The 27470-nt window shown below is 36.1% G+C and overlaps 1 protein-coding gene across 1 annotated transcript in view; it reads right to left on the bottom strand.

Moving 5' to 3' along the window:
- Nucleotides 1-12369: 12369 nt before the first annotated feature.
- The window catches only part of LOC113266744 (cytosolic beta-glucosidase), a 647115-nt gene continuing 632014 nt past the window's right edge, over nucleotides 12370-27470 (bottom strand). The window contains exon 8 of the transcript XR_008958384.1: nucleotides 12370-13279. The gene's annotated coding sequence lies outside the window, so the exon portion shown is untranslated. The remainder of the gene's footprint in view (nucleotides 13280-27470) is intronic.

Below are 27470 nucleotides of genomic sequence, written 5' to 3'. Positions count from 1 at the left end.
ATGTAGGCATATAGTACAAGGTAGATTCATAAACTTTCATGTGCTTTTAAGTATTTTTCCATGTTACAGACTTTGTTGTTGTTTTCTTATGTTTTATTGTCTTCACATTTCTAATTAACTTCCAGCTGAGTTTTTCTTCTCTTTGCTATTAGTAGCCATGGAAAGACGCTCATTTGGTTTGCTTTCAAGCAATCTCTATTGTTGGACATTGTTTGTTCTCATGAATCTCTTGTTATTGTCACCTAGGTTGTTCTAATGTGTATACTTATTTAAAACCTAGAATGCCTACTCTGGTTCAGTGAATCAGGACTGGTCAAAATAGGAAAGAAAATTATACTGGAGATTAAAATGGCCCTGTTCTTATTGCAGTTATAGATATACTAAACATCTACTATGTGTCAGACACTGAACTTGGCACTGAGGCTGTGGTAGTCACCCTGACCGGATCCCTGCCTTCATGTAGCTTACAATTTAGTAGCAAGAGGTAGACCATGAATAAGTAAACACATAAACAAGATAAAGACATAAATTCCACAAAGGAAATAAAGCAACATCATATGTTAGGTAGTAACTCGGTGTGTAACATTCTAACTCTGGATGGAAGAAGAAGAATGTGCTAGCTATGATCAGATCTAGGGGCAAAGCATTCCAGGGACATTTACAAGAGTTTATTTGAAACTGGGTTTTTGTTTGTTTGTTTGTTTGTTTTTTTATAGAAAGGGATATGAAATAAGTTTGGAAAGATAGTTTGGGATAAATTCTTTGAAAACTGTGAATGTCATGTTGAGGTAGTATTATGGATTGAATTGTGTCCCCTCTAACGGTGTTAAACTCCTAACAATGGAATATTATTCAGCTATCAAAAAGAACGACTTCTCAACATTTGCTGCAACATGGATATGGTCTCTGAGAAACAAACTGAGGACCTCAGAGGGGAGGGGGGTAGGGGAATGGGATAGACCGGTGATGGGTAGTAAGGAGGGCATGTATTGCATGGTGCACTGGGTGTTATACACAACTAATGAATCATCGAGCCTTACATCGGAAACTGGGGATGTACTGTATGGTGACTAACATAATATAATAAAAAATCATTAAAAAAAAAATAAAGCAATTAATACCAAAAGAAAAAAAAAAAGAACTAGGAAGAGCAGTAGGAGAAGAAAGGGATATAGAAAGGGGTGTAATCAGAAGGGGGAATGAAGCATGAGAGACTATGGACTCTGAGAAACAAACTGTGGGCTACAGAGGGGAGGTGGGTGGGGGAATGGGATAGGCTGGTGATGGGTAGTAAGGAAGGCACATATTGCATGGTGCACTGGGTGTTATACGCAACTAATGAATCATCGAACTTTACATCAAAAACCAGGGATGTACTGTATGGTGACTAACATAATAAAATTAAAAAAATATTTAAAAAAAATAATAAAAATAAAATAAAATCCTAACTCCCAGTACCTATGAATGTGACCACACTTGTGAAATCACCTTTGTAGAACGTCAAGTGAAGACAAGGTCCTTAGGGTAGGCCTTCATCCAGTATGACTGTGTCTATATAAAAAGAGGAAATTTGGACACAGATAGGGAGAACACTATGAAAAGATGGGGGCAGAGATCAGGGTGATGCGTCTGGAATGCCAGAGATTGCCAGAAACTGTCAAAAGCTAAGGGAAAGGCATGGGACAGAATTCCTTTCACAGCCTTCAGAAGGAACCAACCCTACGGACCCCGTAATCTCACTCTGCCAGCCCCCAGGACTGTGAGACCATTTATTTCTGCCGTTTAAGCCACATGGTTTGCAGTCCTTGGTTATGGCAGTTGTCGCAAACTCATGTGGGCAGTGCCTCCAGATCCATGGCTCTATGGCAGATGTCCCCATGTATCTCAGTGCATGGCGTGGCCTCAGAACATTTCTTAAAACAACCCCCAGGCAGCCAGGACAATGTCACCGGGCTCAGCAAAGTAGATGAAACTCATTGGGCTAACATATTCAAAGTTTTTTTGTGTTGTTTGATTTTTGGTAGGCAATAGGAAGCCCTTTGAAAGTTTTGAAGAGAGAAGTAAAATGAATCAGCCAACTTTTTGACCTCACTTTCCAGCTTAAGGGTTGTTTATAAGCCTACTCCATTTCTCTCCCTCTTGTAGCACTGGTTTCAGAGCATCCTGAGTGCTGGTTTTCTGTCTGTCTCTTGCTATAAACTGGGGACCACCTGAAACCAGAAACTGTACCTGACACGTCTCTCCCAGCTCTTGTGTCTACTACGTGCTCGTTAATTATTTGTTTGGTGGTAAATTTCATTATTTTCTCACTTTTTGCTTTGAAATAATTTCACACTTGGAGAAACGTTTCAAAAATAGTATTTTCACATTCTCTTTTTCCTGATTCACAAATTGTTAATATTTTGCCACATTTGCTTGAACATTTTCTTCTCTCTATTAAGCATACCATTTTTTTTCCTGAACCACTTAAGAACAAATTGCACTCATCAAGCCTGTACTCCTGAAAACTTCAGTATATATTTCCGATGAACAAAAGCATTATCCTATGTAATCATAGTAAAGTTATGAAAGGCAGGAAATTAAACATTATTAAATGCTCTTATTTACAGCCAATATTCAAGTTTTTCCAATTGGTTCTTTACCACAACTTTTTTCTGAATCAGGATTCAATGCAAGATAATCCATTTAATTTACTCGTCATGTCTCTTTACCCTCCATTAATCTGGAACCATTTCTTATCCTTTCTTTGTCTTTCATCATATTAACATTTTTAGAGTACTGATTAGTTATACTGTAGAATATTCCTCAGTTTGGTGTGTCTAATGCTTTCTAATGGTTAGATTTAAGGTATGCATTTTTAGGCAGGAATACCACAGATGTAATAACATGTCCTTCTCAGTGCATCACATTGGGGGACACAGAATGTCAATTGATTTGTCCCATTTCACGTAAATTTAACTTTGATTTCGTGGTTGAAGTGATGACTGTTACGTGTCTCCACTCAGTTACCACTTTCCCTGTAATTAATAAATAATTTGTGGGGAGATACTTTAAGACCTTGTAAACACAATATTCCTCATGAAATTTTCACAGGCTAGTTATAGCTCCATTGTTGATTTCTGTGTGATTCCATTATTATTATGGTGATTGCACATGGTGATTTTGCTCTTTCATTTATTCTACATTTATTAGCTGACATTCTGTTTTACCTTCTCTCCAAATGTTTATTTATTCATTGGTTATCAGGATGGGCTCAGATATTCTTATTTTATTCAGTGGATTATAACACTTTAGCAACATTATTTATGTTGATGCACAAATTGTCTCAGATTTGTCTTTTGGAAACCACTTCAATCTGGCTCCTTTGTACTTTTTACACATTTTTATCATTTTTTGAGCACTTTCAATTCTTAGGCACAACAAGATATTCCAGTTTATCTTGAATTCTCTTTGCCCTTCTTTGGAATTAGTCCTTTCTCCATGGCTGTTCTCCCTATTTTCTTTCAGCAAGGAAAGATACTTAGATACCAAAAGCTGAGCACAGTGGGTTACATTCATTCTGAACATTTTAAAGGCTCTACTTTCTGGTGCCAGGTAACATTTGAAGCAGAATCCCTTTCAAATTTTCCCTATAGTCCCATGTAGATCTTCTCCCTCACTCTCATGTCCTTTTTCGTTCTCTAGAAAAAGATGAAGTTATCCGGAGCTTGTGACTTCTCTCCTCTCCATCTCAAAAAATTTGTCAATAACCATACCATTCACTCCCTATCTTCCTTTACCTTTAGGTAGTCTTTGATCATCTCTTTTGTGTCTAGGAGAAAAATGTCTCTTCTGCTTTTGTAAGCTAATCGTACCACCTCTTGATTCTATCTCCTTCTGTCTCCTCAAGGACCCCTTCCATCTATTATTTCTCTCCCTACTTACATTTTTCCATTTCTTGTTTTTTTTCTTCTTTTTAATTTAAATTTAATTAGCCCACATATAGAACATCATTAGTTTCAGAGGTAGAGTTCAGTAGTTAATCAGTTGCATATAACACCCAGCGCTCATTACAACACATGCCCTCTTTAATGCCCATCACCCAGTTACCCCACCCACCTCCCCGCCAGCAACCCTCAGTTTCTTTCCCGTAGTTAGGAGTTAGGAGTCTGTCATGGTTTGCCTTCTTATCCACTGTATTTGCTTATAAGTTCTCAGGTCTTTTTTCTTTTTTTTTTTTTAAGAGTTTATTTATTTATTTGACAGAGAGAGAGACAGCCAGTGAGAGAGGGCACACAACCAGGGGGAGTGGGAGAGGAAGAAGCAGGCTCCCAGAATAGCATGGAGCCCGATGTGGGGCTCGATCCCAGGACCCTGGGATCAGGCCCTGACCCAAAGGCAGACACTTAACAACTGAGCCACCAAGGCACCCCAGTTCTCAGGTCTTTTATATGTTAGAAAAATGTCTTATCCAATCCTACAACCCTTGGAGAAAACAGCCTAACTCTGCTTTGTTTCACTACCAAAGTGCTTCAAAAAGTTACCTACATTCTCTACCTCCATTGTCATAGTACACACACTCCTCGGAGGCTAGCAAAGATGTCAGCCCTTCAACTGAATTTGTTCTCTTGGAAGTCATCCATGATCATAAAATCACCCACTTTACCCTTCTGCAGGAGTTAATAGAAATAGAATAGAATAGAAAAAAGATAATGTATGGAAAAATTGAGAGTTGCTGTTAAAAATGAGATGTTAATAAATGATGTTTAAAATGAGAATGATAATTGGTGTTGGAAAACATGGTTTCTGTTGTTTCCTCATGCGGCAGTAAAATAAGCTATGATACTTGGAACTTATTTTTCTACAGAAGCAGAAGAATGGGTTCTTTCCTTATCATCATATTCTAAGGAGCAACTTTGTAAACTGCTAAAGCATCACATAAATGTTAGTATTTATTAATAGATAATAAAAATACATATCATTACTTTACCTTTAAAACTATAAGATATCAGCAAAGGATCAGTTTAATTATTAGAAGGTTAAAAATATACCAGTATGCTTATATCTCTTCTTACCTTTCCTGTCCATCCCCTTCATAAATTCTTCTTTCTTCTTGTACCCTTAGTTATACCACAAGGTCAGTCTTTAGCTTTTTCTGTTTTCCTTCCCATGCCCTTTTTCCTTTTTAGGCATGATATACTGTCATAGGTCCAGCCTTGCTGGAGTGAATTTTCAGTCACTATCTTGCATCCAGACTTCTTTTTTAAGCCTATGCCCTACAAGTCTCAGTGTCTGCTGGACAAACTCACCAAGGAAGTTCTGTCAGATTTGAGTCGATTCAAATTCAACCAATATTAACCTGTTTCTCTTTTCTCATACATTTTGTTACTTATTTGATAAAATTCTAAAGATTTTCTACACAGGACACTTAAGTCTTCCAAGAGTGGTATAGGCAAAGTTTCTGGAAGAGAGAAGATGGGCCTTTCATTGGTCACTTCCTCATCTTCTGAATTCCATCAGATTTGCATATTTTTTAGGAGAATTATCACTTTTTATTTGATATCACAATATGAACAAAACTTATTCTGTTTGACTATTGGGGGGGTTTATTGTGGGAAAATACACATAACACAAAATTTACCATCTTAACCATTTTTAAATGTAAACTTCAGTAGTAGTAAGTATATTCATATTGTTGTGCAAACAATATCCAAAACTTTTTCGTATTGCAAAATTGAAATTTTATACCCATTAAACAATAACTTTCCATTTCTTCATGTTAGTTTATTTGAGAGTATTAATGTCCATCTTATCAAATATTACAATTGCTAAAAAGAATATTATAGTGCTTTTTGTACAGTGGATGCTCAGGAAGATTTGAAATCACCAAAATATAATGAGCATTTTATGATCACCTAATGTATACCAGACTGTATACTAAGCAATGGGGAGAGAGGGGGACAAAACCAAAATGATACAGGTAGGGCTTCCAGGATTTCCAGATTTATAGGAATTAAAGATATGAAAAGCCAATGATTAACATATAACACAATAATAGCAATAATATACCTTGGTTGAGAAACACTGTTATAACAGAAGTTATATATCTGTACTAGGAAACGGCAGAGTATGCTTCACGAAGGAGATAAGCATTATGAAAACAGAAATCTTATATTTTTTTAACTAAAATATCCCTAGAGCTTGGAATCATTCAATAAATATTAAATGCTTATTTAAAATGATTGAAGTGACATCTGAGCTTGGTTTTGTTTTCATAATAGGAGTTCATCGATAAAATGCAATAAAGGCAAGTTTAGGAAAATAAAAACATAAAGATGTTAGGAACATAACTGCATACAAGGGTAATATGAAAGTTAGGTTTGATAATATTTATTAAGGCATGTGGAGAAGAAACAGAGTAACTATGTCAGGAAAGGAGGAGGGTAGGGTAGGAAGAAGGGAGGGAAGGTAGGAAGGAAGAAAATGGATAAGTGAAAACAGCCTCACTGATGGTCTCATTTTCTTCCTTTTCCCAAAGGAAGGAGAGGACAGAATTCTGTTTCTAAAGACCCATTCAGAAGAGTGTGTTTAGGATGTGACCAGGGGAAAAAGGATGGAGAGTGAGCTTGGGATAGGAAGGCAGAAGCAATTCAAGTCCAGAAGCTGGTGAGGAGACTCCCCAAAAGACTGTAAAAGGCATGGATTTTATGACCTGTGGGGACCTTCCTAGTCACTTTTACAACACACTGAGGCTAAATGACCTCATGTACCAAGAACTACATGGGCTACCATGTCCAAGGGAGGCTCAGAAGCAAGATGTCCCCCATATTTAAGAAACTCAGGGGAATTAATCAATGCTCATTTTAGCAAAGATCAATATGGACCAAAGTTGAGGGTTCTTTTTGAGTTTTCATGTATAAGACCCCTGCTCCTGAACACAACTTTTTTTTTTTTAAAGATTTTATTTGTTTATTTGACAGAGAGAGAGGCAGCCAGAGAGAGAGGGAACACAAGCAGGGGGAGTGGGAGAGGAAGAAGCAGGCTCCTAGCGGAGAATCCTGATGTGGGGCTCGATGCTGTAACGCCAAGGTCATGCCCTGAGCCGAAGGCAGATGCCCAACTACTGAGCCACCCAGGTGCCCCCTGAACACAACTTCTGCGTTGTGCTGGGTGGCACAGAGAAAACCCTAAGTGGTTCAAAATAAATTTCCATGCAGCATGGATAGATAGGTGCTTAGAGTAGATTAGTTAGTTTGGATAAATAAAAGGTACACGATACATATTTTCACCCTGTAAGGTAGGATTAAATGCAAAACAAAACAATTGTCTAGAGAAAGGATACTGACATAAGGCATAATAGTCTATGCTTTCAAGCTATTATCAGGGTTAAACATCATGTTATTAAAGGAATTTACAAATAAGATTAAAAGAATAAAAGGAGAACTGGAAAAAAATGTCCAAAGAAGGTAGAGCTAAGTGGGGTGGAAGCGAAGAATGTAAAAAAGGTAAATAGGATGGTGTGATGCTTGATTTTGTATGTCAACTTGACTGGCCACAGGATACCCAGATTAAATATTATTCCTGGGTGTGTTGTGAGGGTGTTTCTGAATGAGATTAATATCTGAATTGGTAGACCGAGTAAATCAGATTGGGGGTGGACATCATCCAATCCATTCAGGGGTTGAATAGAATAAAAGGTGATGGAAGGAGGAATTTGCCTGTTTTTGCCTGCCTCAAGTTAAGCTGGGGCATTCCATCTCATCTTCTCCTACCCTCGGACAGACATCATTGGCTCCCCTGGTTTTCAAGCCTTTGAACTCAGACTGACTTACGCCACTGGCTTTCCTGGGTCTCCAGTTTGCAGCTGGCAGATAATGGAACTTCTTAGCCTCTATAATCACATAAGCCAATTCCTCAAAATCTCTCAGATAGATAGATAAATAGATAGATATAAATATATGGATATATATGCATACATATATACAGAAATATATACATATGAATGTATATATATATATACATTTGTGTGTGTATCTATCCTAATATATGTATGTAAATATATATAATATTTGTGTGTGTATATATATCCTAATAACATATTGAGTTCTGTTTCTCTGAAGAACCCTGACTAATACAGATGGTCTCTCTGAAGGTGTGCTCCACAGACAAGCCTTTCTCCACTTCCTCAGTTTGCCCCAGGCCACGCTGTCAAGCTTCCTGGCACTGGAGTGCTTTCAGTACCAGAGAGCCTGGGGTTGGACTACTTAATGCCTTTTCTTCACTTTTAGGTTAAACACCTTAAATATCTTTAGTACCATTTTAGTCATAATAAGAAGATCATTTCCACAGGGGAGTGTCATGAGGCCTAATTAGTACCTGTGGAGAACTCTGTGATCTTACAAGGTAAGGAATGCAACCTGAGAACCAAGAATGGACGAAGAGATTGCTTGATTTATTAGAGCTCCAGTCGTCTAACACACTGGAAGGAAATGTGCCTCTCTCCATGGGGACGCTTCCCAAGGGCAGGATTTTATAGTCAACATTTCCCCATTGGAATAGTACCTTTTCATTTCAGCAATGTGTGACGCAGCTGTTGCTGTAGAAAACAGGGATGCATAAGAACTGGGTTCTAATCCAAATTCATCTGCCAATACCTAGCCTTGCAAAAAAACCATTGATCAACTCACAGCTTTCCATGTCGTTTATTCATCAATAATTTGAGTCTATTGATCTAGATGACATCTAAAGTCCATTTCAAGTTCAGCATATTCATGGTTGAAATTCCTGGTTTTACATTGGACAAATTCAGTTCAATCAGTATCTACTGAGTAGGTTCTGGGTGGCAGCCATAGTGGTAGTTTCTAGGCAAAATCTGCCTCTTTGCACAACTTCAAAGGCACTATCCATATAACAAATAGTGCTAATCCTCACCCTCTTTGCACAACTTCAAAGGCACTATCCATATAACAAATAGTGCAATCCACACCATAGTAGTGTGCAATACTATGGCCCTGGAGACTCAATAATGAAGCAAAGTCACTGAACAGGGAATGGAGAGATGAATTCAGTTGCACTGGTATGGAGTAATCTAAAGCTTTTCCAATGAGGATGTCTGCACTGGATTTTGAAAGATGAATAAACGTTTGCTGGTAGGCAAAGTGGATTAGGGAGGGGTTTGGGGGAAGCATTCTGGTGAGAAAGAAAAAAAACATACAAAAGCATGGAACATAGGTGAAGATTTGCTAGATTATAAACTTCAAGGGGGCACCAAGGTTATGATCCAATACACTCTTATGTGATGATGTGTTTCACTATATAAATATGATTTTTTTCTATTTTCCCAAGCCCCCAAAAGCTGAGATTATTTCTTATTTGCAGTCAAGATTTGTTCAAAATCTCTATATAACAAGATTCGAAGAAGATGACCGAAGCTATAGAGAATCAAGCACAAACAATGCAAGCTAAAGGCTGCTTTGCATTTTTTGACCTGTTTAAGTAAGAAAAAAGAATACAGGATTCCCATGAAGGCATATAACCTCAGAACTGTGAGTTAGCTATGGGGAATTCACAGTGTCTATGCCTTGCTTCTTCCAGAACTTGTCACAAAGAAGTGCAAATAAGGAGACCGGAGAAGCCAGCCAAGTCCTCTCTAAAATTATCCCTGTCATCAGAAACAATTAATACTATGTACAGCACAGTATTGTCCTAGGAATAGGAGCCAAAGGAGTTTAGGGAGATTTGCAGATCATATAATTTTGTAACTGGAGTTTATGGTTGGCACTGGTTGGTGTGTCAAAGCTTAATTGGTGGGAGGATTCCAGGGGGTCCAAAAGAGCTATTCAAGGGGTTCAAACAACATTACTAGAGGAAGGAGATGGTTTATATGTATCTCATATTCTTGGGAAACTTGTATGTTTCATTTCTATCTGGAACTGATCAAGTTTCGCTGACTTAGTGTAACCCTGCATGTGCATGTGTGTATGTGTATGTGTGTCCCTGCATGACTGTGAATGTGTGTGAATTTGTTCCCCTCTCTGCACAATATTCTGTGGGTGCTGAGTAAATGTCAAAACATCACACCCGGCCAACCTTTTCTGGTTGAACTAATGGAACCTCAAATGAATTTACTTATCCTCCTTTGCACTTATAAACCTTGAGCTCAGTCACACCTGACTTTCTTTATACATTTTAACAAAAGCAAAGTCACATTGCAAAGCAAAAGGCTAATGTAAGCAGAGAATGAAAAAGAAAAAAAAAAAAACATTTAAAAAGAAAATGTAGTAATCTGATAGACTAAACCATAATTTTATCCAACTAATATTAGATTATTTCTACTTATTTAGCACATTCTTCTGTGTAATCGAGCAGGGAGAGTTCCACTTTCTCTATTACTGATTTTCAGTCTAAATGAGACATCATGAATGTTTTTTGAAGTAGAGTTAGTGTAGTCTTTTTAAAGTGGGAATAAACATGTTTCACCTTTTGTCATGGAAAAGTATGAGCTTCATTTTTTTGTTGTTTTATTTTTACATTTGAGGAAAAGGAGGTTTCAGAAGGAAATCAAATTCATTAATAAATCTATCTCCTGGATCCTGGTTGACATTCAGTTTAATAAAAGCTAAGAGTGTGGTTTTCAAGCTCATGAAGAAAGAGCAGAGAAATCAGTATTTGTATTTTTTGGTAGTCATTAAAATTTGAAGCTTCTACAAGTCAGGCTAATTTTGAGATCTGTGCAACTCTGGAAGCTAAGTGAGAATTTCATAAATAATCAGAAGTAGAAAACTCATACGGAAATAAGGAAAGTGTTTTCCAAGCAGAATAAAGGTTTTCAGCAGCGTACGTGCCTGCAGAGTTAGCTCAGCTCATCAGGTTGAAATTCTAGGTAAAGCAACACAAAAATATAGAGCTCATGTTTAGATGGGACACAGAGATTCAAGGAAATCTCCTTGTATTCTAAGAAAACTACAAACAAACATCACCTGCTTCCCCAGATAACTATTCTATACCAGATTCCCTAATGGTCAAAAGAGGTCATGTTGTAAATCTACTCTGAAAGACAGACTGAATCTGGGCATTGACATCAGGATTTGCAGGGAGGAGAGAGTGCCACCTACTGAATCACCACCTTTTAGATGTTTCTTTCAGCACTTTGATTTTCCTTGGAGTTCTACCAACCCTAGAGCGTGACCTTGCTTAGAAACAAAATCTGACCTCATTACAATGCAAGCTTAGCTTTCTGCAGGCACATTACAAAATCAGCCAGAACCCCTCATCTGCAGATTTTCCCCCAAATAGTGCAACACTAAGGGAGAGCCACAAGAAAGACAAGCAAAGGGGCTAAGGAGAACCAAAACAGCAAGAACAGCTGCAAAAGGGGATCAGGCATCTGTGTAATGATATGTTTAGTCACTAAACACAACTATTTTATCTTAAGATAGACTCAAAACCCACTACACATGTTTATGTAAAGTCTTATTCTCAGTCTGCGGAAAGTGCCTGACTAAATGTTTTGTTGGATTGAACTTAATTGTTGACATCTGGAATTGGTTAATTTTAATATTAACCAAAGCATTTGACTAAATAAAATGACATGGGAGAAAGGTATACTCTGAACATTTATTCTGTGATGTTAACGTAGTTAACTCGTACAGTTCAATAGAAAACCTACTGAATTTATTAAATAATTTATAGATAGATAATAATTGTGTACAATATTGATTTTTAACTTAATCTTAAATATTATACTGTATTTTCTCAGTCACACAGGCAAGAGGTCCCATCCGTATAAAAATCTGTATGACAAAGATTCAAATACATCTATCAGGGCAATGGCTCATGGTTGGGCATATTCACTTATTATTAACCATGAGAACATGAAAAAAGAGGAAATGTAAAAATAACCATATGTGTTTTACCATCTCATGCACTTTGGAGTTCCCCATCATCCATTGGAACATCTAACTTACCTCTTATATGTGCCTCATCTTTCATCCACCTCAGGTTGACTAAAAGGAAATATTTTGGAAACCATATTTCGTAAAGAATAGTACAACTAAATATAAAAATTTTAAGTCTAAAGATAGATTTGCATATTGATGTAAAGGAGGGTGTGTTTAGATACAGTTCCTTGTTTTGTGGCAGATACCATTGGTGTCCATAAAAGCATAAGGAATTCAAATAAATTATGTAGGTTGGCCTTGAGAGATTCAGAAGCATCAGCCAGCCTTGAGCTAGACTGAAAAGAAACACTTTAACAGAGCATCTTAACCCAATTAAATAGCTATCCCCAGGCATCTTGCTGTAGTAAGTAATTGAAACCAATGACAAATGTTCTGCTTTCATAAAGGGCATAGTGTTAGGAAAACTTAAACATGTTTCAGTTGTTATTGCTTTTTCCTTTTTCTTTTCTTTTTCTTTTTTTTTTTTTTTTTGAGTAAAATGCTTGATAGGAATACTAGACAGGAAGTAGTCGAAAAACAAAACAAAATAAAACAAACAAACAAACAAAAACAAGCATAAGGTTATGTCAGAAAGACATAGAAGACAACCTGAAAGAGCTCCCAATGGTCAAGCTAAAATAATTTGAATAAAATAAGTAACAATGAATTATAATCCACAGTGTAAAATAAATATATGTCCACACTGATATAAATGAATGATTGAATAAATAAATAAATGAATGAAAATTAACGAATTTTCCTCACAGAGTATTGATACAAAATGTAGATTGGACTTAGTAACTCACTTCCAATGAGTAGAGTGTAGAAAGCAAAAATGGTAACTTTACATTAGAAAATCCTGGCAAGTACCACTTACGATCAAAATCAACATGAACAATGATACCATGTTGATATCATGTACCCCCTGGTATGAGGTGATAAGAAGTGTGCTTCACTTCTGTAATATTCCTTCCCAAAACCCATAACACCATTCTAAACATGAGAATATATGCGACAAATCACATTTTAGGAATGTTCTACAAAATACCTGGCTCTTACTGCTCAAAACTATCAAGGTCATGAAAAACTAGGAAAGACTGAGAAAATGTCACAGACCAGATGAAACCAGGAGACATGGCAGCTAAATACAATGTAGTATTCTGGTTGGGTCCTAGGACAGAAGCAAAAGAATAGTATAAAAACAGGAGAAACTTAAATACCTTTTGGAGTTTAGCCTTCGGCTCAGGGCGTGATCATGGAATCCTGGGATCGAGCCCCTCATCAGGCTTCCTGCTCCACGGGAAGCTTGCTTCTCTCTCTCACACTCCACTTGCTTGTGTTCCCTCTCTCGCTGTCTCTCTCTGTTGAATAAATAAATAAAATCTTTAAAAATAAAAAAAAGAAAGGAAAAAAAAAGAGTAATACACCAATACTGGTTTCTTAGTTTTGACAAATATACAATGATAATGTAAAATGAAAACATTAGGAGAAACTGAAACTGGATAAGTAGTATAAAGTATAATTTAAACTATCTTTGGAACTTTTTTGTATTATCTAAAATTATTTCAAAATAAAAAAGTATATTCAAAATATTCGAAGAAAACATTCTTGTGAAAAAGTTTTTTGAGTCTCTGGATCCTAAGATACATAATTCTTGTGGCTGTTCGGTACTTTTAAAAGTATTTGTTGGATTTCATTGCTATGCATCCTCTTTGTACACAGATAACATAAAGAATTGAAGTAGGTATTATCTGGATAAGAGATGATGTTGATTGAAAGTGGTGAAAAATGGTTCACTTCTGGATATATTTTGAAGATAAAATCAGCAGGTTTGTGGAAGTAGTAGAAGGTATGGAGGAAACTGCTCATTCAAGGGTTCCTCCATGGTTTTGAGCCTGAGAACCTGGAAGAATGGTATGACCATTAATTGAGATGAGAAAGAGTTCAAGAGGAGCAGTTTTCTGAGGAGGAAACAGGGATCATGACGTAGATTTGGACATATTATCTTAGTATATTAGGCTTAAGATACCTATTTAAGCAATATATTGAACACTTTAAGTATATATTTTACAGGAGAAATCCAAGCTAGGGATATAAACTTGGGAGTCATTAACATATAGATAAGAACAAATGATAACAGCAAGGAAGTGAGTTAGGAAAGCAAAGACAAGTGGTCCCTGAGTTCCTCCAACATTAAGAGATAAGGTAGATGAGGGGATCTAGAAGGGATCAATGAGACAAGAAGAACAAGGTGACAGTTTCCAGGCTATGGCACAGGGAGGGGAGCCCAGGTAGCCTCAGTGGACAACCTGAGTTATAGAGACAGTGCTGTAAGTTCAAGGGGACAAAGGTAGAAGGGTTCATGTAACAGTTTCAAAGAGGAGAGTTCTAGAGAGAAAACTGTATTTGCCCTTCCCCAGTATTCAACACAGAAAAAATCAGGACATACACATGAGGAACCTAATAAAGGCTAGAGAAAGAACCCATCTGAGAGGATTAGAGGGAACAGTGCCTGGCACTCATAAGAAGCTGGGAATAGTGCCTATTTCTAATAACCAGGTTGGGGGAAAAATTAAAAAAAAAAAACTGTAATGCATACAGCATTGGATGGAGTACTCAGAAGAGTTTGTGTCAGTTGTAAAGAATAATTGTTCCTAGACCAAATACTGCCTAAGAGAACTTAAATGTAAAACTGGAAAAATTCAACTGTTTCCAAGTAAATAAATTGTGTACTAATATAGAGCACAAGGATATTTATAGAACTACAATAAGAGAAAAAAAAATCAGAACCATCAAGAGAAAATTCATGTATGGCACCAAATCAAAAATAAGAAGGCATTCAAAGAAGCAGAAAAACATGACCTGTACTAAAGAGAAAAATCAATCAATTGAAACTGACACAGATGTGACACAGATGTTAGAATTAGCAGACAAGGATATTAAAACAATTATAAATGTACTCCATATGTTCACAAAGCTAAAGGAAGAATTGAACATGTGAAGTGGAGATGTAGAATACATATAAAAAAAAAAAAAAAGACCCAAGTCAGACTCTACAGATAAAAATTACAGTGTGTGAGATTAAAAATATACTTTATGGGATTAATGGGAAATTACACCCTGAAGAAGAAAAAATAGTAAACTTAAATACATACCAATAAGAAGTATTCATAAAGAATGCAGAGATAAAAACAGAATGAAAAAATAAACATTGACTGGCCTAACATGTTCATGAGTTCTTGGAAGAGAGAACGGGGCACAAAAAATTATTTGTGGCAATAATGGCCACAAGTTTTCCCAATTTGAAGATAATTATAAAGCAGCATATCCATGAGGCTCAACAAACCCCAAGCAAAAATTATTAAAAAAAAAAACAACTTGAAGAAAACACACCAAAACATATCATGATCAAATTGTTTACAACCAATGGTAAAGAGAAATCAGCCAGAGACACATATGAATTTTCAAAGCCAAGAAAAACCTAAGGAGAAATAATAACTGACTATAATATGATAGCCTGGGTGGGATCCTCAAACAGTAAAAAGACATAAGTAATAACTAAGGAAATATGAAAATACTATTGACATTAGTTAATATTAATATGTCAATATTAGTTCAATAATTGTAACAAATTTACCATATAAATGAAAGATGTGAATAACAGAAGAAACTGAGTACACAGTATATGGAAACACTATCTCAGCAATTTTTTGGTAATTCTAAAAATAAAAAGTTTATCTTTGAAAAAATATATATAGAAGAACAAAAATAGAGATAATAGCAGATATCTTGTCAGAAACAATATTAGTGAGAAGACTAGATAATATATTGAAAGAAAAACTATCATCAACCTAGAATTTTATACATAATAAAGTCTTTTAAAAATAACTATAGACTAGATAATTTTTCAGTCATATAAAAGACTGAAATAATTCAATACTAGCAGATCCTAATGATAAGAAAAGTTAAGTTAAAAGAAGTACTTCAAGCAAAAAGAAAAGGAGACTAGAAGAAAATGAAGATCTAGAATAAGGAATTAAGAGCCTGAGAAATGGTAGCCACTGGTTAAATATATAAGATATTATTCTTATAAATTATATTTCATCAAAAGTAATTAACTGTGGTGTGAAAAATACATTTACATAAAAGCAGAATTATAAAGTCAAAAGCTGGCTATTTGATAAGATCAATAAAATTGATGAAATCTAGACAGATTAATAAGGAAAAGAGAAGACACAAAATTACATACCAGAAATAAAGATGATATTACAATCAGTTCAACAGAAACTAAAATGGTAATGAAAAGTTTGAACAATTTTACACCAATAAACACATTAACGGGCAAAATGGACCACTTATTTTAAAGGTACAAACTATCAATATCAAGCAAGGAGAAAGAGATAACCTGAACAGTTCTTTAAGCAGCTGACTTACTTAAATTGTAAATTTGTCATTATGAAGAAAAAAACCCCAGGCCAAGATGGCATTATTGGTGAATTCTTCTAAGCACTAAGGGAAATAACAGCAAATCTACATAAATTCTTTCAAAAAATTGAAAATGAAGGAATACTTCATAACTCATTCTATGATGTCAGAAGTACCATGGTTCAAAAATGAGAGAGACATCGAAGGAGAAAAAAACTGCAGACCAAAATCTGCAATGAATTTTGATGCAAAAGAAGTTATTTTTAAAAAATTTAGAAAATAGAATCCAGAGATGCCTGGGTGGCTCAGTTGGTTAAGCATCCAATTCTTGATTTCAGCTCAGGTCATTATCTCAGAGTTGTGAGATAGAGCCCCGTATCAGGCTCCACACTCAGCTGTCTGCTTAAGATTCTTTTTCCCTCTCCCTCTGTCCCTCCCCCTCTCACCCTCTCAAGAAAAAAAAAAAGTAAAGATAAAAAGAGAAGGAAGGAAGGAAGGAAGGAAGGAAGGAAGGAAGGAAGGAAGGAAAGAAAGAAAGAAAGAAAGAAAGAAAGAAAGAAAGAAAGAAAGAAAGAAAGAAAGAAAGAAAGAAAGAAAGAAAGAAAATATAGAATCCAGTAACACGTGAAAGAATAATATTTCATGACCAAGTGGGGCTTATCCAAAAATGCAAAAATTGGTTTATTATTTTAAAAATCAATTTAAATTACCATTTTAACAAACTAAAAACAAAAAACACAATTAAAAGCAAATAAATAAACACACAAAAACAGCACAATCATCTTAATACATTAAAAAAATCATTTGATGGGTTTCAACATCCATTATTGATTAAATAAAAACTCTCAGCAATGAAAAGAACCTCTGGAATTTGATAAAGGGTATCTAAGAAAATTCTTTAGTATCTAAGAAAATTAATATCACAATTAATATTGAAAAACTAAATGTTTTACCTCTAAGTTTAGGAATAAGACAAAGGTGCCACTTTCTATTCAATATGTTACTGTGGGTTTGACCCAGCATAACATGGGAATAGAAAAAATACAAAGATATCCGGACTAGAAAGGAAGAGCAAATCCCAGTTGGCATGGTCATCTATGTAGAAAATATATAAACTGCCAAAAAGTTACTAGAACTAATAAGTCAGTTGAACAAGGTACAGTGTATGCAATCAAGAAACAGTGATCAACTGTATTGAAGTATATACATGTGTATATAGATAAGCAAGAAATAGTCAAAAATTTAAATTCAAAATCATACCATTTAGAATAGTATGAAAACATTAAATATATAGAGGTAAATTTGTGAAAATATGTGGCATAACTGTACATGGTAATTATAAAACATTGTTGAGGTAAATTAAAGGTGCCCTAAATAAAAGGAGATGCATATATCCCCCACTTTTTCAGAAGTTCACGTCAGGCTGTTTTGCTTTTATGAAAGACCTATATCAGTATGGTAATGACTTTTTTGATAAAAACAAAAATTCTCTTTGGATTTCTTTCAGTTAGCAAAAACCTAATATAGGTCTTTTGTAAAAGTGAAGTGGCCTAATGCGAACTTTTAAAAAGAGGGGATACTCTTCACTTGAGGCCATTTTGGCTTACGAAAGGCTTCATAGGGACCCTCTGCTTTTGGATAGAAGAGGAAACCGCTATATAGTATGTTCATGTTTCTAAAGACTCAGTATTGTGATAATATCAATTTTCCCCAAATTGAACAATAGATTTAATATAATCGCAATCAAAATCTCAGCAAATATACAAATTGACATTACTTCTATGATTCAATGTAAAAGTCTATGTAGTAAAACGTAATGTAAAGAATAGTCAAAATGACTTTGGAAGGGAAGGTGTCAAAACTGATTATAAAGCTATACTAATCAAGATAGTTCAGTATTGGTATAAAGATAAACAAATAAGTTAATGGAACAAAATAGAGTCAGAAATATATGGATATATGGCAAACACATGGAGAACTGATTTTTAAGACAAAGGTACAAAGACCATTCAGGGCAAAAAGTGTCGTCTTTTCAAAAAATATTGCTGGACAATGGATGTTCATGTGCCTCTGAATGAACTTCAATCTATACTTTGTATCACATAAAAAAATTAACTAAATATGAATCATAGGCCTAAATATTAAAACTAAAACTATAAAACTTCAAAGAAAAAAGCAAAAGAGAAAAATCTATGACTTTTGAAAGGAAAAGATTTCTTATATACAACACCGCAAGGAGGATCTATATAAGGAAAATTGACATATTGTACTTCATCCAACATTTAAAAACTTCTTTTCCTTGAAGGTCACTGTTCAGAAAATGAAAACAGAAATTAGAGATTAGGAGAACTTTTTGCCAATTATATACACTGGTAAAAGACTATATCTAGACTATATAACAACTCTCCAAACTCAACAATAAAACAAACAAGCCAATAACAAATGGGAAAAAAGATGAAATAGATATTTCACCACTGAAGAAAATAAGGATGGCAAATAAGCACATGAAAAGATGTTCCAAAGGATTTGTTATTAGATACATTCAAATTAAATCCATGAGATAAAACTACACATATATTAGAAAGGCTAAAATGTAAAAGACTGACCTTATGAAATGCTGTGAGAATACAGAACAAATGAAATTTCATACAGTGCTGTTGAGAATGTAAAATGCTTAAATCATGTTAAGAAAAGTTGCATTTTCCTAAAAATTAAATATATATACCTACTATGTAATCATCCTACTGCTAGGCATTTATTTACCTAAGAGAATGGAAAGCATAGGTTCATACAAACACTTGTATTTGAATATTCACAGCATCTTTATCTACCAGAGTTAAAAACCAGAATTAACCCATCCGCCCATTAGAGATGAATGGGTAAAGCAATTGCGGTACATCCATACAATGGACTAAACATTAAAAAGGACTGAGCTATTGAAACATATGAAAACGTGGATGATTTTCAAAGAAAATCACATTGAATGAAAGACTACAAAAGACTAAATACTACATAACTCCATTCATGTAAACTCTAGAAAATGCAATTGATTTTTATTGACAGAGCAGACCAAAGGGTGCTTGGTGAGGGGGGGCACTGACATGACATGCACACGGGGTACCTTTGGGGATGATGGGTGTGCGCATTATCTTTGTTGTGGTGCTGGTTTCAGGGTGATAAGTACGTGTCAAAACTTGCAAAAATATATACTTTTTAAATGTATGTAATTTATTGTTTGTCAATCGTACCAATCAATAAAGCTGTTAAAAGACAGTACCTAGCACATGATAATTGCACAGGAAATTGATAAATAAATGAATCGGTGAAGTAATGGATGGGTCAGCACTATTTGTAGACTAGTTAAAGCAGGTGAAACATAACCACATCATATAACAAAATGATTCTTGGGAAATCATTGACTTATCAATCATTACCACCTCTCAAAAATCTGATAAACTGTACCTAAATAAATGGAAAACATATTTTTTCTTTATAGCAGTATGAATGCTGACCCCCTATAAAGCAGAATTATGAAGTGACAAGAGAAAGAAAATAAATCTCCTTCTGGTTATTTTAGTGTTAAGGGAAATATGTTAATTCTGAACAAATGAGCAATGTATATATAGTGTTCACAAGAACTCTTGTTAGTAAGTATATGCATAATCAGTTAAAGAAAATCTACTATTTGCCAACTACTTTAAAAAAGTTTCCTGTTTCTTAAAATCCATAATACAATAACTGGGGAGGATCATTTTTATTACGTGGAGATTGTTCACTTTACAAGAAAGTTCACAGAGGAATTATTGAAATATCAGAGTTTACCGGTGCATTCAACTGTTAGTTATCAGATCGTTAACTACTTTATAGGATGAGGTTAAGCCGGAGAGAAAATGAAGTTAATACACAAGAATGGAGTATTGGAACTACTTTGAATTGACTGTACACCAGAAATAAGATTTTTAAATCTTGGGAAAAAAATAAGTCAATGGAAAAATATTCAACGAAAATTTAGATTACAGTACATTTTAAGATGATATCTGTAGTGGGTTATAGTATGAAGGGGTACAAGAGCAGAGGATGTTTGGACCAAAGATGTCAGTATGCTGACAAAGATTTGGCAAATTGAATATATATCCTCTTTCATCAAATATATTCAGATAAGAACCACCAGTGCTTCTCATGCCAAATAAAGGGCACACGTGAGGAAATATGTGAGCAGCACCTCAAACCTAATGCTGATTTTTTCTAGGCATTCTTAGACTACCTTGGCCCTGGCAAGTACGTCTTCATGGAACCAAGGGAAACTAGAGCTGATAAGGCAAGGACGTTTCTTTCATCATCATTTGCTGTTGTGGCCCAAGCTAAGTGATCTGTGAAACTGTGCTGGGTATTCATCTGTGACCTCAATAATCTATGTTAATTGTGATATGTAAGTATAGTTTCCCATTAGTATGCAAGTCAGAGAACCAGGCCTTTTTATTTCACTTGGTAAAAAAGTGAGATGCAGCTATGTAGCAACCATGTTGCTGGATCTTACAGACCCCCCATTCTGCTATAATGATCCCACTATATATAACTAGAAAGAGCCAGGAGGAATCTCATTTGTGTTCACAGATAAATCTTTTCAGAAATCACAGATAAAACAAGCAAGTTAGTAAGCAAACCCCAAATACCTATTCTCTTAATCCATTTTCCCTTCATTGGAAACCAGTATATTAATTGGTCACTGCTGACATTCTCATTGGTAACACTCCCCACACACATTGATGATGAATCACCAGTGGTATATGGTGGTAATACCACTATATACTACCAACTTTGACCAGACACTCCATATACCAGAGAGTACTCTCCTACCATATCAGGCATCAGTGTTTTTCTGTTGCACACTATATTTCACAACTCTCTGGTAATGTGTCATGGTTTGGAAAGGTCAAGGCAATGTTGTGTTTTGCTCATCCAGCCAGTCAACATGTAGAGAACCTTCTACTGGATGACAAGGTTACAATGGGTAGCTAAAGCAGGTCATGTTCTATGAGACTCTCAGTAGGTGAGTATCACACATTAGAGGCAAGTATCTTGTCCTGCTAGGAAAGACCATGAGGTAGGGACTATACTGTGCAAAGCTTCACCCTAGGAACAATGGAAAATCATGAAAGTATTACAGGAAATACATGGTCATATTTACTTTATGAAAAAGTTCTCCCTGCTTGAAGTGGGGAAAACAGAATATATGCAGGGAAGCAGTTAGCCTCTTGCCTAAGCCTGCATAAGGTAGAGAGAAATGCATCAATCTGAGTTTCAGCGCGAAACAAAAAAATCAACAACATGGTGACAAATTGAATTTGGGTAATGAAGGATGGCAAGATGTTAGGAATGACCCTCATGCTTCTCACTTTCTCTGACAAAGGAAGGAGAACCTCTTGGTGTCACAACCCTTATAGGATCCCAAAGCACTGCCTTCTGTTCATCAAAATATTATTTTTTTAAAAGGAAGTCACTATTCATTGATTCCTTCTTATGTGTCAAAGTTGTGTTACATTTCTTAACCTGAAATAATGCATTGAATTCTCTGAACAATTCTGTGAGCTAAGTGCTCACTATGCTTCCCAATACAATGGTAAGGAAAGTGAGGGACTGAACGTTGAGTAAACGTGTCCAAGGCTTTTCAGCTGGGATGGGTCAGAGCTGGACTTGATAGCTTGGTAATGTAATTCCGGAGGTCTTGTTCTTAAAAGCAGTGAAACTGCTTTCTCGATTGTACTTATTCTCTCTTTATTTAATGCAGATATAAATCCATGGAAGGATGTGTGTGAATGTGTGTATGTGTTTCCTTTGTGCATGGAGTTATTTGTGATACATATGTGTTTGTCACATGTGTGTTATTGTACATAGATGTGTAACTGTGTGCTGAGCACATTCATGTGTGGAGGTATCTATCTGTGTTATGTATATGTATTTGTATCTTGACTGTATGTTTGGGGATGGTGTGTGGTGATATCTGTGCATGTATGCATATGATAGGCTAAGTGATAAATCATTTTACTCTGACAAGGAAGCTTTTATTCCCAAGTAGGCCTGTGATGCCCTGATCCTTTTTTCATTAACAGAGTCTTTTTCCATTTGGAGTAAAGTGCAAATTATTTCAAGGAAGATAATCTCTCAGGTCTCTAGCATTATACTAAGTTATTTTTATTGTATCATTTCTGAAATATTTATATGTTTAAAGCTCTTTTATAATGTAAAGCAAAAACAAGTTTATAAATTAAATGCAAAGAAAAAATATCTAAAAGTAACAGCATTAATGTATTGTGATGGATGACGTTGTTTTGCTGAAACTAAATTCCTGTAATATGAATGTGACATTGATGTGCCATGGCACAGTTTGTGCTTTTTAAAAAGCAGCATATATAAAATTCCTCCATCATTTCCACTCTCCACAATATCGTGAACTGTTTTTCCACTTGATGAGCCTTAATGTAAATTGGCCTACATTTTGCATTAAAGCAATGTTTACGTATTAAATCATTTTCTTCCTTTTTTCTCCTTCTCATTAGCACACAATAATTAAAATAGCATTATATAAAAACAATGCTGACACTAAAAATTCTTGTATTAACCAATTATAAGTTGATATGTTCTTACAATACATTGTATTTATTTATATCATCCAAGTGATATATAAAACTTAAAAAAATTTTTTTTAGACTTCTTGAAGCTCTTTTTAGAAACAATGCCATAAGATTTTGTGACCCAATCAAGGCTCCTTAGTATCTCACACAAATAAGTTTCTCTTTGACAGTACCACCATTCTGTAAACAGCCTCAGATCCATTAGAATCCCAGGAGGAGCATAGGTTGGCCTTAAGCTGTCCCCTGCCCCTACCACTACCACCACCAAGCTAAAACAGTCAAAACAATTTTCTCCATAATTATACAGATGTAACAGCTATGATCGTTTCCTGCATAGCCTTCAGTTGAATAATACAATTTTCATTCATTCGTTGCTTCCACAAACATATGTTTTTCAGGCTCTTTGCTTGGCACTGGAAATAACAAAGATGGATGAGGTACAGTTTCTGCCTCAGGGAACTTAGAATATCTCTAGATGTAAGAGACAGAGAAATCTTACCCAGTCTCAGTGTCCAGGGAGAGTGTCCTGGAAGACATAACTTGTGATGGTTAAATTCTGAAAGATAAGCAGCAGAGAGAGACTGAAGGAGGAGCATTTTGAGCAACAGAAGCAGCAAGTGACAAGGGAACTAAAAGTAGTTGAGTTTGTCTGGATAAGAGTGTGGGGAGAGGGTGATGAAAAAGGCCATGTCATGAAGTGCTTTCCATGCCAAGTTTAGGAGTTTGGTCTTTTGCTCTGAAAACCATGGAAAAGCCTGAGTATCAAACAGATCAGGCCACATAGGTAATAAGTATTTTGACAGTTCAATGAAGGAACAGTATGAAAGAGATGGGGGTAGAGGTGGAGCATAGCCGGGATTAGGGAAACCAGTTGGTAGAATGAAAAGGAAATATGATGGTGGTGTCAGCTAGATAGTGATAACACAAGGAGAGTATATATGAGACTGAAAATTTATAAAAAGATGCAATTTTGTTTGAACTTGCTGAAGAAGTTGAAAACATTTTTTTTTTTTTTAAATCAAAGACGAGGCTCTAGTTTTTGGCTTGGACATCAACAGGGATAGAGAGTAATAAACATCGAGTGCTTCATATATGCCAGACACCAGAATGAATGTTTTACATTTATTATTTCACTTAATCTTTATACTGCTTTAAGGTCGACTGTGTTACCTCTCTCTCTCTTTTTTTTTAAGTTGAAGATCCTGACAACTCAGAGTGATTTCACCACTTGCCAATCTCATTCCCTGAGCTTAAACACACACACACACACACACACACACACACACACACACACACACACACAAAGCGGGGGCGCCTGGGTGGCGCAGTCATTAAGCGTCTGCCTTCGGCTCAGGGCGTGATCCCGGAGTTCTGGGATTGAGCCCCGCGTCAGGCTCCTCCGCTGGGAGCCTGCTTCTTCCTCTCCCACTCCCCCTGCTTGTGTTCCCTCTCTCGCTGGCTGTCTCTCTCTCTGTCAAATAAATAAATAAAATCTTTTTTTAAAAAAAGAACACAAAAGGAGCAATAGTCATTTGGGAATGAAGATGAGTTTAATTTTGAACAGGTTGATTCTGAGTCATGCATTAAGAAAGACACAGAGATGCACAACTCCTGGGAGCACCATTCACAAAGGCCATGACCAGTGCACTCTGGAGTCATATACCTGCGAATGACTAAATTTAGTATGCAGTTGTATATGCATGTCTGGAGTTCAGCATAAAGGACTAGGCTATAGATTTATATTTGGGACATGAGGTTATAGTTTCTGGAAGACAAAACACACTCAATAAATATTTATTGGATAGATGTCAAATTGATGATAATTGAAGCCTTGAGTATGAGTGAGATCATTCTAGAAGCATGCATAGTGAAGAGGGTTGTAATACATAAACATTTCACAACTAGGCAATAGAGGGAAATGCCATGAAAGAGATTATGAAGAATTAACCAGAGCAGTAACAAGCAAATCTATTGTGTGTTTCAGATATAAAAGGAAGGGAAGTTTTCATAAGAAGCGTCTGGTCACCAAGGTCAAATGCTTCCAAAAGACAAGGAAGATGAAAATGGAGCTGGAAACTGGACATGGGATTCAGTGGCAAGGAGGTCTGAGAATAATCTTTTTTTTTTTTTTAAAGAGAGAGAGAGAGAGAACAAACGGGAAGGAGGGTCAGAGAGAGAGAGGGAGAAGCAGACTCTCTGCTGAACAGGGATCCCAATGTGGGGCTTGATCCCAGGACCCTGCGATCATGACCTGAGCCAAAGGCAGACGCTCAACCAACTGAGCCAACCAGGTGTGCCTGAGAATAATCTTGATGCAGGAAGAGGAGTCTGGGCTTAGGAGAGGCTGAGAGAATCTACATATTGGGGGCTTGTTTGAATTTAGTATTTTTCACTTGTTTCAGATCATAAATGATTCTAGGGAGATTTTACCACCTAGTAAGTCTCTGTCAAGTCAAGGCCTCTGGTATTCTGTCACAACAGAAATTTGCCAGAGACAATCTCACTTTTTGAATTTAAAGTTGGACTTAGTGTATGATTATACAGTTTCAAACTCTACAATGGTCACATATTTGGGAGGGGGGGAAGTGCCATGAAAATCTGAGCAATTCAAATAGTCTGCCCTCATTGCCTTAAGAAAAATGAAGCTCAAAAAGTTCTATCCCAAGCATTGCAACTAGACTTCTGCCATTTTCTCTAAACCATATTGTCTTATTAGGTTCAAATATTTGTTGTGTTTAAGCATTGTTCAAGCAACCTTAATTTTTCTGGAAATAATCCAAGAATATACAAGTTTTTAAAAAGTGATAAACATACTCAGAAGTACAAAATGAAGGGAAAACACATATTTTTGAGAACCACATGCTAATACAACACTTTTAAGCCATATGGACTTTGCTCAGATATATTTTTCCTTTCCCAGCTGGTTGTTAGCAAGAATTAGAGCCTTACAGGTCTTCTGTTCACACAATAAACAAATGATTCAGAGTTCATTTTCATAATCAAAGAAACTTTAAATTGACAAAAAGATGCAAAATGGTTGGATGGTTTTACTAGTTACTGACATCTCAAGTTATCACCTTATCCATCTTCCCATTTGAGACAGAGACAGCACCGCTGGGAGAACTAAGAACCTTGAACAAACAGACCCAGATATGACCAAGGCCTCAACCCCGAAGCTGAAGTGTGATCTCCAGACTGAATGAACTATGCCTTGGTCCCTGGGTCACCATCAGCCTCAATCTTAATCAATCCAGTAACTCGGGGCATCGAATAAGCTAACTCTTCCCAATTACGCTTGGAAAGCCTAGTGACTATAGCTTCTTTCCAGAATTTTACCAACAATGATATCTGACAGCCACGTAGGCTTTCTAAATTTTTATCACCTTTTCCTTCATTATCTCCCCTTCCCACAATGTAGCAAAATGAATGGAAGAGACATGATTTTTCTCTGGGATAGATGAGGAGATGAGATGAGAGATGAAGAGATACATTCAAAGTTATACAATTAATTAATAAGTGGCAGAACCGGGGTGCCTGGGTGGCGCAGTCGTTGGGCGTCTGCCTTCGGCTCAGGGCGTGATCCCGGCGTTCTGGGATCGAGCCCCACATCAGGCTCCTCTGCTATGAGCCTGCTTCTTCTTCTCCCACTCTCCCTGCTTGTGTTCCCTCTCTCGCTGGCTGTCTCTATCTCTGTCAAATAAATAAATAAAATCTTTAAAAAAAAAAAATAAGTGGCAGAACCAAGTTTATAACCTGTCTCTCTTAACCCTCTGAAGTAGATTAGGCAACTACCCATTGTAAGGAAGTCTGAGTAAGAGAGTAGAAGTCTCCATGCTGATTTTTAGATTTCTGAGGAATTAAGGCAGAAATATTTTTTCTCTTATGAGGAAGATAAAAGGTGAATATAGATTCTTTGCAACTTCTGTCATTGAGAGTACAGTCTAATTTTTTTCCTTGTGAATTTGGGATGCCCTTGGTAACTTGCTTGAAAAACAGAATGTGGTAAAAGTGGTATTCTGGAATTCTGAGGGTAGGTCATAAGAACCTGTGCAGCTTCCGTCTATACCTCTTGGAATGCTCACCATGAGAGAAGTCAATTGTCACATAAGAAGTTCTGAGAACACCATTCTTTAGGGAAGCCCAAGCTGGCTATGTGAAGAGGCTGCACGGAGAGAGGATACCAGCTTGCCCCAATTGTCTCAGACATACCAACCCAGGGACCAGAATTTTGAATTAAGATGCACTCTTGGACATTTTAGCCCCAGGAGACACAATATAGAGAAGAACTGAAGCATGCACCTGATAAAACAGAGGTTTTTACATATGGCCCTCATTGATCTATCCCAGGTAAATCCACTTGAATCACACTCACTGACTCCCAGTCATCAGGAAGCAGGAATGAGACATTCCCATTCTAACCTATCTGAATTGTGAGCGTAATAAAATGGATGTTTTACACTACTAAAGTTTGAGGTGTTTTTTTATGCAGCAATAG

This window comes from Ursus arctos, unplaced genomic scaffold (assembly GCF_023065955.2).
Source record: "Ursus arctos isolate Adak ecotype North America unplaced genomic scaffold, UrsArc2.0 scaffold_9, whole genome shotgun sequence".
NCBI classification, from domain to species: domain Eukaryota; kingdom Metazoa; phylum Chordata; class Mammalia; order Carnivora; family Ursidae; genus Ursus; species Ursus arctos.
The sequence above is the reverse complement of the archived record's forward strand: the minus strand, read 5'-3'. Positions and strand labels throughout refer to the sequence as shown.